We start from the raw sequence: 12,644 nt of genomic DNA on the forward strand, positions 1-12,644 counted from the left end.
TCCCACCTGAGTGGACAAAACCGCTGAGCTCATTACTACTTTGCACGACCAAAGGGTAAGAGATAGAGGCGTTACCCCAAAATCAATACCCTCTGGAGACACACGAATTGCAGCCTTACGTCCATGTGCGCTGCAAAATAAAAATAAATAAATAAATAAATAAATAAATAAAGGAGATAGGGGAAAAAAAAAATGATCCCTTTTATGGCTGACCTAGAATCGGCTTCTCTGTAGCACAGCGCTGCCTGCTGATAAAATAACGACACAGCCGGTGGCCTCGGGATGCTCCGCACGCAAATCAGGCTCCGGTTTGTGCAAAGGCTCAGATAAGACTCTGCTTTCCAACTAACCAAAGGCCCTTCCCGGAGCCGGCTCGTGCCCGGCAAGAATTAGCTCTCGCTGCAGCCGAGACGTGGCGTGCGTCCCCTGGTTTGATCCGGGAGCAAAGCAGCTCGAGTGCATTTCATTACCCAGCAAAAGACTTCATTAAAGCAACTGCGAGGGTCAGCTTTCCACCTGCAGAAGCTGGGGAAATTGAGAGATGAAGGCGTCCTTGGTGCCTGCCTAGTGCTGAAGTCTGAGATACAGGCAGGGTAATCGGCTGACGGAGAGGCAGAGCGTGAGGAGTTCAGGGTTTGAGGATGCTTTGTATCAGCATCCATGAGATTTCGGATACAGCACATCAACCCCGACAGGCAGAGCCTGCCCTGGACCGAAACGGGATGCTATGAAAAGCTGACAACTGCTTTTGCCCTCATCACAATCTGGTATTACTTATGCTCAGACAACGATGATGACAGCATTAGGAAGACCATCCTCGTTAGTGCCAGCTACTGTGCCTCAAGGAAGAAGGTGACACGAGGCATCCCCACCCCAGGGGTACCAGGGATGCCAGGCGACAGGGACACCCCACTGCATCCCCCATTCCAAGGGTTCTGCAGGAAAACCGGGTCCTTAAAGCCCCTTAAAGCCAGATCACGCCAGCGCCTGTGTCAGCCACGGGGCGAAGGCAGGGATGGAGAGTAATTGCTCGAGCGCCCGGCTCCCCAGCCTCTGCATTTTTGCCTATTTATAATGGGAACTCTTGTTGATTGCTGGACAAATCTCATTCATTAGTGACTGCCAGGAATGGAAAAAAAAAACCCAAAACCAAATAGACGGGACCCGGGGAGCAGGGCCGGGGTTAAACAAACACAATCTGTAAGTGCAGACCTTGCTTTACAGAAAGCAACAGGGTGCCCGTGTCACCGGGGCTGCCGCGGTCCCTCGGGGCTGGCGGGGCGCAGGGGGGACATTTATCTGCTGGCCGGGTTGCACGGGGACACAAATGATGCCGTGGGTGAAACTCGGCATCCCTGGGCTTAGGAACGAGGCAAGCACCAGCCCAGGGTTTGGATGGGGGGGCTATTTCTCCACCCACTCTCACATATATATGGGCTTTTTGGGATCGATCCCACCGCTGACCCAAGGCTGCATCTAGAACAACACGATGGGCACACAGTCACCGTGTTCCCTGCCTCCAGGGACCCTCCAGGGACCCTCCGTGGCCCGCCCCCCCCGGAGCTCCCCCGGCACCAGCACCAGTCCCTGCTCCCCCTGAATTGATGCTGGGAACATCTCAAGGCTGTCTCTGCTTGAGCACAATTAGGAGCTGAAATATTGCGGGAATTAATGGGAGAGCTCTCTCATCTCCTCGGGAGCTGGAAAACCATCACAGCCAGCACCCATCATTATTATTATTATTATTAATACCAATAATATAATACAGGCCAGAAATGGAAGAACCACGGACTCGGCAAAAGCCTAATCCTTGTTCATCAGCCGAGGATGATGAACTAACGCGCTGAGAGATGGGGAGATGGAAAAATGGAGCTTGAATCCTCCTGCTCAGCGAGCGGGAGCCAATGCATGGACCTCTATGTCCCATTTAGGTTTTTCTCTGCCAGTTCTGCAACTATGAAGTTCTCCATTAACAAAAACCAAAACCAAAACAAACCTCAAGAAAGGGGAAGCTGAAGTACCAAGAAGCAAGGGGGAAAACTCAGTCCCACACACAGTGCAGGTGCCTCCTGCATCCATTGTCCTCTCTCCTCGCCTTGTTCCTTCCCTTCTTTCTCCTCCTTTTCCCAGCCCGGCTCGTCTCCCTCCTCGCCTCCTCCTACCCGTTTGCTTCCACTGAACCTCTGACAAGATAATAACTCACCAGAAAGCCAACACATGTTCCCAAATTAATTGCTTGCCGCTGTCCCCCAGGCTCACCATCTCAGGGGCTGTAGGACACACCGCGTACGGCTCTTCCCGGCTGAACACTGCCCACACTACCATTAAAAAACCTAAACTGGGAGTGAGGAACTGCTCCCTGTCACCGTGTCCTGCCCTGCCAGCACCCCGTGGTCGGTGACACCGCCATTGCCACCCTCATTGTCAGCTCCTGAGGACCACGGCCCTACCAAGCAACACCGTGCCTTGGCCAGGCACCGATCCTCCCAGCTGGGATTGGCCGGAAAAAGAGAATATTTTATGGAGATAATTTTATTAAAATGTTTACAACAATGCAGATATCGACATCTCGCTGCAATCAATAGCACAATTTATTGTCCTTCAAGGTGAACATTAAGCCAAGCTGCCCATTAGTCAATATTTACCTCCAAGGTCTATAAATCTTTATACGGGCTTCAGCGGATGTTGACAGCGGCTGATTCCCGATAAGTAACAGTAAGAGCGTGAAACATTGCTCCTTTTGGAGGTGAAATAGTAACTAGTTAATTACAGTCCCTACAGCGATTCTCAACTATCAATTTATGGCTACTTCTGGCAATAAAAATTAACATCACGCAGGCTCCTGGCTCCCAGCGACGCACTGCAGCCCAGAGCCCTATATTTCAACCGTCACTCCTGCACGGCAGTGATGACCGTCCTATCACATAGTTTATAGTAAATAAATAAAACACATAAAGGTAATAAGAGCGAAGTGCCGGCTCCCGGGACCCGCTTCACCTCTCCTGCACCATGGCCGCCGGTGGAATTGCTCAAATCAGGCACGACGGGAAGAAAAAAAAGAGCTAAGGCTGCACATGGCCCGGCCGAAGACGGGGAAGCACCTACTTCACCCTCTTATTAATCAGTATCACCCGCTCCCGACGACTCATTTACAGAATCACAGAATTTTCTTGGTTGGAAGGAACCTTTGAGATCATCGAGTCCAACCACAAAAACAAAAAAAAAAAACCAACCCAAAAAACCCACAAAAAACCACAACACCAACACCAAAACAAAACAAACACCCACAAGCACACACCACCCCACACACAAACAGACACAACCCAATAATCTCGGGCACTAGAGCATGCCCTCAAGTGCCATGTCTACACGTTTCTTAAATACCTCCAGGGATGGTGACTCCACCACCTCCCTGGGCAGGCTGTGCCAGTGCCTGACCACTCTCTCAGTAAAGTCATTCTTCCTAATATCTAATCTAAACCTCCCCTGCCCCAACTTCAGACCATTTCCTCTGCTCCTGTCATGATTCCCTTGGGAGAAGAGGCCAACACCCACCTCTCTACACCCTCCTTTCAGGTAGTTGTAGAGGGCAATAAGGTCCCCCCTCAGCCTCCTCTTCTCCAAACTAAACATGCCCAGTTCCCTCAGCCTCTCCTCGTATGACTTGTTCTCCAGACCCCTCACCAGCTTGGTGGCTCTCCTCTGGACACGCTCCAGCAGCTCAGTGTCCTTCCTGTAGTGAGGGGCCCAGAACTGAACACAGCCCTCGAGGTGAGGCCTCACCAGTGCCCAGGACAGAGGCACGATCATTAACACCTAAGGGACAAAGTTCAGGCAGTTCACACCTTCCCTTTCCCTGTTTTGGGGGCGATCGGGCAAATGACACCGGCCAGGGCAGCGTCCCCTCCCCGCACCCCACTCTTAATGCTGCCACGCTCCGGCGGAGAAAGACTGGGGGTAATTAACCTGCTGGAAATCATCCAGAGTGATCATTAAAAAAAAAAAAAAAAAGACATTAAAAAAAAAATATTTTTTTTTTTTTTTTTAAGATTACCCTATCGACCCTTCTCACAAGCAAATAGCGATAGAACGAGAGGGAATGGCTTCAAGCTGCAACAGGGTAGGTTTAGACTGGACATCAGGAAGAAATTCTTCACAGTGAGAGTGATCAGACACTGGAACAGGCTGCCCAGGGAGGGGGTTGAGGCACCATCCTTGGATGAGTTTAAGAGTCGCTTAGATGTGGTGTTGGGGGATATGGTGTAGGGAAGAACTTTGTAGAGTAGGGTAGATGGTTGGACTCGATGATCCCAAGGGTCTTTTCCAACCTGGACGATTCTATGATTCTATGACCCAGGCAAGCACAGCATGTTCCTCTTGTGAACATCACATCCCCGCATCGCAGGCTCCAATCCCATTCCCATCTGCGACCCCCCTCCCCTTAGAGGGGTGATCCCACCCCCACGACCATCCCACGGGCAGATTCGGGGCACAAACCTCCTCTTTTTCATCACAAGCCTTCAAAAAAAAAACAACCACCCCAGAAACAGGCACACGGCGAATCAAAGACTGCATCGTGCTTACATGGGGCCAAGCCTCTCTCTCTTTTTGACGTTTCCCCACGACAAGGAAAGAAGTCTCTCCTCTTACATGTTTTTCCCTGTTAATTAGCGTGTTTCCGTGGCCTGATGTTGAGCGAAGCCCCAGGGGATGGTGCTCTCGCTGCCGGGCTCCTGCGCTGCGCTTTGCAGCAGCTGCCTCCATGGCTGCAGCCTGGGGTCCCTCCTCATCCTCATGCCCCGAGGGGGATGACCGGTCCCCAATTGTGCCACCAAAGAGAGGGGAAACAGCCTGTTTCCCTTGCTCATACCCTTCTTTTAATGGGATTACATGGAACTTTCACAGCCAATTTTGCCCCCTGCCCTCAAGCGTGTCAGCATGGGAAAAAATTTCTTCCTGAGATCTCATCTCCATCTCCCCTCTTTCAGTGTCAAACCCTTCCCCCTCATCCTATGGCTCTCCTCCCTGATCCAGAGTCCCTCCCCAGCTTTCCTGGAGCCCCTTGAGGGACTGGAAGGGGCTCTAAGGTCTCCCCGGAGCCTTCTCTTCTCCAGGCTGAACACCCCCAACTCTCTCAGCCTGTCCTCCCAGCAGAGGGGCTCCAGCCCTCCCAGCATCTCCGTGGCCTCCTCTGGCCCCGCTCCAACAGGTCCGTGTCCTTCCTGTGCTGAGGACTGCAAAGCTGGACGCGGTATGTCCTACAATATCTCAAATATTTAGCTATTAAGCGGACGCAGGCCACACATCTCACTAGTCACTGGGACATGCGACTTGCAGAGACCCTCCAGAGACCACCCCGTCACCTGCAACTGGGTCGCTCGGCCCATATTCACATCCTATAGTCTATATTGAGAGCCTATAGTCTATACTGACATCCTATAGCCTATATTCACACCCTGTAGCCTATATTGACATCCTGTAGACTACATTCACACCCTACAGCCTATATTGACATCCTATAGACTATATTCACACCCTATAGCCTATATTCCCATCCTATAGCCAATATAGACACCCTATAGCCTATATTCACATCCTATAGCCTATATTGACATCCTACAGCCTATATTGACATCCTACAGCCTATATTGACATCCTACAGCCTATATTCACACCCTATAGCCTATATTCACCACAGACAGCAAAAGCAAGGCACAGGGAGCCAAAACATGAGCAGGGCTCCCCCGGTGCGACCACCTCGCCGCCGTGTCCCCCATCCAGGACCGGACCTCCCGTGCCAGGGACGCCTGCCCGGTCCTGTCCCCTCGCCGCGTAACGCTGCCGAGTCGCACCCGCCGCCCATTATAGCACCATTGTGAAGAGTTTTTTCAGCTTAAAAGTCCTTGAAAGTTTCCCCACTGCGACTCGTCAAGCAAGATCTTTTTCACTTTTCCTCTCTTCTCCGCTAACAATATTTATACTCATTTCTTTTATTGAAATCTATCTGCCGCCTGTTCTATTAAAGCCGCCTGAGTGGCAGCTCCTATTCTCCGGGAGCCCGCAGCCCATCTATTCTCCAGACAATGAGGTACAAGCAGTCTATCTTCTATTGTGCTTCCCGGCCTTCGGCTCTCAAATCTTCCAGCTCAAAAAGGCATGTCAGAGATGCCTCCATGCAAAAAAGACCGGGATCCCGGGTCGCACGGGGGCTTCCCGGTGCCGGCCCGGGCTCCTTGCCCTCCCTCTCCGGGGGAGCATCTCTGGGGAGATGCTGCCGTGGTCCCTGTGATCCCTCGGGGATGCTCTTCCCGCATCCCCTGAGCGCCACGACTCCACACGCTCGCTGCTGCCGGGATGTTTACGCGCCTCCGACAACTTATTTGTTACCGGGAATAAAAGAGGAGCATTAAACCTTTTGTTTGCAAGAAGTAGTTCCTTGGGAAATAAAAGGATTATGGAAATTAATATTTAAAGGAACAAAACAAAACAACTCAGGGACCAACCACCCTTGAACGAGGCTCTAACTCAGGAGCAAATGAGGCGAATGAAGAATGAGCCCTTTTATTTCGGTGCCAGGGAGAGCCGGGCTAGCTCGGAGGCGGCTCGGGGCTCGGCAAAGTGGCAGCCGCTGTCCTCGGCCTCTCCTGGGGTACCAGTAAGGACATCGAGCCCCACAGATGGCACGTGTCACCCTGTTAGAGCAAATTAGCACTGGCTGCAGTTCAGAAAGCGCCTAAGTGGAGTCAGACCTGTTGCAAAAATGGGTGTAGGGCTCATTAGAGGGCTGCTTTTATTAATTATACTCAAATATTATTCGCAAGCATAGAGCTGGACATCCTCCTCCTCCTCGGCCCTTGGGGTCCACGTTCTCGGAGGGCGAGGCGGTGGCCCTCATGGTGGCACCGGGAGGGAGGGATGCTCCTAGAGGAAAGGTTCGGCAGAGGCTGCGGCCAGCACCAAGATGCTTCCCACACAGCTCTTCCGCCTCCTTGCAGCGACGCTGGGCAAAAGGCACGTGAAAAACGAGTATCGAGGCTCCCGCAGAGCCAAGCCCTCTCCAGAGCTACTGATGAAAGGGCATCTCCGTGCCGGAGTGCCGAGGCTGCTCTCGGGCACCTCTCCCCCTCCCTAACCCTGACCCTAACGAGCCACCCACCAAGAATTCCTCTCCCTCCTGCTTTTCCTCCTTCTTTCTTCCTCCCCGTGATTTTTTTTCTCCCCGTCGCCGCTTGCAAGGTGAGAGAGGACAGCGTCGCCAGAATGAAAGATTCTCCTGCATGCCCTCTCCCAGCAGCGGCCCTAATTCATTTTTCATGGCCCCTCGCAGTGACAAAAGCCGCTGCTTCTCTCTTGTAAGCGTGTGCCGCGCCATAAGTCAAAGCTGATGTGCATTTTCCCCCTGGGTGTCGGAGCTCTGTGCTTTTGATTTAATTTGTCCCGTTGTTTGGCGCTCAGCCTTTGCCGGTGAGTTCCTTTGGAAGGGGCCCGGGACACACACACACACACACACACACACAAGGTAGAGCCCCATCCGCACGGAGGGGCTGCCCGGCAGATGGGGGTATGGTGGGTACCGCTTAAATAATTTGCTGCTCGGTGACACCGAGACGCCGGAGAGTGACAGATGCTGCCGGAAAAAAACCCGCTCAGACAACAGGCACGCATCCTGTTTGCGGGAGTGCCTGCTCCTCCGCTAAATCCTGGCGGCAACTGGGCTTTCCTGGAGCCCATCCCATTTTCCGGCGGCTTTCTCGCTGTCTCTAGGAGAAGCCGTGGCGCACGAGGCTCGGCGAGGAGAGATAACACCGAGAAACGATGCGCTCCTGCCAGCTATTTGCAGGACTTTTGCAAAATACCCCCCCAAAACCCCACTCCCTGATGGGGAAATCCAGCGAGATCCACTGCGTCCCTGTCCCCTGCCAAATTCCAGGAGCCCTGATTTCCTCCGGATTTGTCTGCTGGCGGCCGGGACCCGAGGGTCCCTCTGGCTGCAAATTTAAACCCAAAGGCTTTCTCCGTAGGACAAGCTCTTAAGAAAGCAATTGCAATCCAAAGCGTTAAATGGCTGTAACCTCAGCTAAGCTGTATTTCAGCCGCATTAAGAAAATATCCCTAGGATGGGAAGCAAGTGGCATAATGGCATTAGAGTGAAAAAAGCAGCGTCAAGTGCCGGCTAAATCCATCCCGAGAGCTGGCAAGAAGTCACGGGGATCTGGGAAACTTTCCCTTCTCCCCGCGTATCCCTGCAGACGGCAAGCTTGGACCGCTCGCTGCTGCCACGGGTTTCTACAGACGGGGGTTATTTTCCATCCCATCTATTCCCCTGGGACCCCCCTGACCCCTCTTTGGCCCCCCGAATGGCGGCGGGGTGCCGCTCCATGTCTTCCTCTCCATCATCTTTAGCCCGTCTTTATTTTTCCCGACACGCTATTTTCCAGCCCAGTGGCCTTGCTCTGTCCCTCGTGTTTTATGGCACTGATGTCTCCATTTCTGGAGGATCATTCGCAATATTTGCGGCTTATTGAGAGAAGCCGGGGAAACGCACGGGCGGCGAGACGGATCGCCTCGGCACGGCCCGGGGGGGTGGCGCGGGGGGCTGGCGAGGGGGACCTTGACCCCCGGGAGGGAAGATGGGGAGCGGGGAATGGTGTGGATGGGGGATGCTGGTTTCGGGGCACTGGGAAGCACTGGGACCGGAGAACAGGCATCGCTGGAGCCCATCATCGCCTCTCCAGGCCTCCCCTTAAGGGATCGTTCCCACTGCGGGCGCTGGGATGGCAGAGAGACACTGCTCTGCCAGAGAAGAGCCATTTTAAATAACAGCAGTGTATCACAGGAAGGGGAAAAACCCATGGGCTACGGCATCGCTCTGGCTTTAAATTATACTGTAGGAGGATAAAAATAAAAGAGAGGAAGACAGAGAGAGAGAGAGAGAGACCGGCAGGAAAAAGAATTGCCATTGTTTTACCAAGCAGATGGGAAAGTTCAGGGGATCAGAAAAAGACTATTATTATCTTGACTCGACCGAGAGAAGATAGGAAAGGAAGAGGCATTTTTTTCCCCTGCAGCCAGTAACTCCCTGGCAGAAGTCATTTCAGCCAAGAGTCAGAAGGAAACTGTGCCATGGGCTCCGGCCAGCGCCCGAATTATCCCCACGGCCTGGGCACACTGCTGGCATTTGGCTTTTTGTCCCTTTCCCCCTGCAGTGACACCGCACGGGGCAGTAGGCAGGGGAGGGGTGACCGGGGTGCACATCCCTTACCGCCTCCAGCAGCGGCAATGTGCCAGATGTGCTGCCAGATGTGCCCGCTCCCACCGGCGCTGCAGCTGGGGGCATCCCTCTGTGCCACTGCCGGCTCCTGGTCCCCCGTGGACTGTCTGCCCCAACCACCCAACCTCCTGCTGCCCAGCACCAGAGCATTCTATTTAGAATCATCGAGTCATTTAGGTCATAAAAGACACTTAAAATCATTGAGTCCATCCGTTCACCCACCACCGCCAAGTCCATGTCCCTAAATGCCACGTCTACACGTCTTTGAGATACCTCCAGGGCATATTATTTGCGACAAACCATGCAAGAATACACTGAATATGTGACAAATCTCCCCGCTTTTCCTGCCGGCCACGTCACCACGAGCAGAACATGATTTTTTTTCCCTCCCAATTCATGTGACAAGCCCTTTTTTTTTTTTTTTCTTTTTCTCTCTGCGTGTGCGATGGTGCCTGCACCGGCAGGGCGATTCACTGCTGTTCTTTAGCGTGGTACGGGGCAGCCGAGCAGCTCCGGCTCGCGAGAATCATAGAATCATAGAATGGTTAGAGTTGGAAGGAACCTTAAAGATCATCGAGTTCCAACCCCCCTGCCATGGGCAGGGACACCTCCCCTAGAGCAGGTTGCTCAAAGCCCCATCCAGCCTGGCCTTGAACACCTCCAGGGATGGGGCAGCCACAACTTCCCTGGGCAACCTGTTCCAGTGCCTCACCACCCTCACAGGAAAGAATTTCCTCCTAATATCCAATCTAAATCTCCCCTCTTCCAATTTAAAACCATTACCCCTTGTCCTGTCACTCCACTTCCTGACAAAGAGTCCCTCTCCGGCTCTCCTGGAGGCTCCCTTCAGATATTGGAAGGCTGCTATGAGGTCTCCCCGGAGCCTTCTCTTCTCCAGGCTGAACAACCCCAGCTCTCTCAGCCTGGCTTCATAGAGGAGGTGCTCCAGCCCTCTGATCATCTTCGTGGCCCTCCGCTGGACCCGTTCCAACAGGTCCACGTCCTTCCTGTGTTGAGGACTCCAGAGCTGGACACAGTATTCCAGGTGGGGTCTCACGAGGGCAGAGTAGAGGGATAGAACATTTCATCTCCTCGCCCATCCGAGCGCAGAAGCGTTTCTCAGCCTCGCCAGAGACGAGAAAACCCTCTTTCTACCCATTTTCAGGCCAGAGGGAAGGCACAGCCCCAATGCCCACAGCAATGACCGGGCAGAGACACCAACAACTGATTTACAAACTTGACCAGAAGCGGGTTCAACATCTTCCCTGCCAAGAATCAAGGACAGGGGAAAAAGGAGGTGGAGCATCCTTCCCCCACCACATCCCTCCCTGCACTTAGTTATTTTGCCCGATTTTTCTCCCTTTCCTTCCAGCATATTTCCCCCAGTTTCTTTCCCTCCTCTCCCTTTCCTTCTTCCTCCCTCCGCCACGTGGTCCTTCCCCTCGGTCCCTACACCTCACCTTGTCACCGTTCCTCCTCGGCACCCAGGTCTCTCCCCCCCGGGGGACGTGGAGAGGGGCTGGCAACCTGCCCTGCCTAATCCCGCGGGCAACCGACTCCTCGGGCACTTAATATTCACGACAGAGAGAAACATTTCACGGCGAATTGGACGCACATTCAACTGGAAATGGAAATTTTATGACTCTTCTCACTCCGCGCCGCAGATTACACCAGCTGAGAAAACATGGAAGCAAATGAACAACCTGTGAACTGTAAAGTATATTAATAATGAAATCACAGCCCGGGAAATGAAGGCTTTATTCTGTTTATATTCTGCTCCATTAATAGAGAGTGCTCACGCTAGCTCCACCCCATTAGCCGGCAATCTGCGCGGGGGGCGGGGGGGGGGGGGCAACAACCTCTGTCCCGCCAGGACAAGCTTCACAAGGGCAGGAGTTTGGCTCAAAACATTTCCTTGCACCCCATCTGCCAACGGACGGTACGAGCAGGAGAAGGCAGGAGATGTCTTGGCCTCGGTGCCCTGCCCCATGCAAGCTCAGTGAGCAGAAGAGATATTCCAAGGGAAGGAAGGGAGTAGAACACGATGTTGGGAAGAAGAGGAGCATGAATTTGGGGTAAAATCAGCTCTAACACCACCAGAAGCCCCCCAAGAAAGGTGCCAGCGCCAGGAAGACCACCCACGTGCGGCTTCGTGGCAGAGATATGCTTCCTCCATCTGCTCGTTCCCATCGCCCGCCTTGCCAAGGGTTGGAGCATCTCCCCGAGTATCCTTCCCACCCCTCATCAGCACCACCCCGTCCCTCCAGGGACGGAAGTACCCCTACTTGCACACCCGCAGCCCCCCCCGAGGCCACGCTGATGGCTGCGGGGGAGCGGCGACAAACCCAGCAGGGCTTGGGCAAATAAATATTTCGATGCTATTCCTTGTGCCCTTGGCTCAACAAACCCAGGCCACATGTGAGACACCCCCAGCCGGGCTCTCTCCTCCCCGAAAACAACCACGGCGGCTTATGCAAAGCACATCACGGGAGCTAAAACGAGCCAGAGCCGAGTTTTCTATAGCTGAAGCGACCCGGTGTTGACAGAATGGGGACGCGTTTCCACAGCTCAGATTTTTATAATAATACCTCGGGGGAGTCGCTGGCAAAGTTTGGCCCAAATATAATTAGTTTGCACAGCTATTAGGGGCTGATAAAAGGTTTTAATTTGTGTGGAGATCTCTCGGATCTCAGACACTCCCGTCCCTTGCTCTTCCCCACGCCAGCCGAATGAAAGGCGAGTCCCAGGCAGGGAGCGAGAGGCGCCGACACAAAGCCACGCGTTTCCGAGGGAAAGAGGGAGCCGCGCTCATCGCTGGAGAAGGGACAGAAAATCCAGCAAGCTGACACCGGCGGCACGTCGGGCTTTGTCCACCTCGTCCCACCGCGCCAAAGAAATAACTAACCTATTCCCTTCTTCCCATGGCCCGCTGAGGAACGGCTGGGGATGCGGAAAAGATGCCGGAGGGTGGGATGCTTGGGGTGGCGAGGGCGTTATCCCGGGCAATGAAAGTGAAAAGGAACTTCCCCCGCTGCCCTAACCCCTTCCCCCAGGGCCACCCAGATTATTATGTAGATGGGAACTGAGAAAAATAAATCTCTGATATTCTTATTAACGTGGCTTTGTCGGGGGGTGCCAGCTCCCTCGCGCTGGGCACGGTGGCAGCGGAGATTGGGGCATTTTGTGACACCGCCACGGGTCTTGCCCGTGCAAGAAAGGTCACCAGCGCCCAAGGGGATGAGCCGAAGGATCAAAGACGGGGGTGAAGGCAGAGCTGCCAGCATCTGCTCCCCGGTAAGGCAGCGACCGGCAGCATCGCTGCTCCGCCAGAGCCACCAGCCCACCCGCTTCCCCCAGCTGAGATAAGGAGCCG

At 53.7% G+C, this 12,644-nt stretch overlaps 1 protein-coding gene across 4 annotated transcripts in view; it reads right to left on the minus strand.

Moving 5' to 3' along the window:
• Positions 1 to 12,644, minus strand: part of LOC141474578 (protein CEPU-1) — a 387,134-nt gene that overhangs the window by 11,738 nt on the left and 362,752 nt on the right. The gene's annotated exons all lie outside the window — the stretch shown is intronic.

This window comes from Numenius arquata, chromosome 22 (assembly GCF_964106895.1).
Source record: "Numenius arquata chromosome 22, bNumArq3.hap1.1, whole genome shotgun sequence".
NCBI lineage: Eukaryota > Metazoa > Chordata > Aves > Charadriiformes > Scolopacidae > Numenius > Numenius arquata.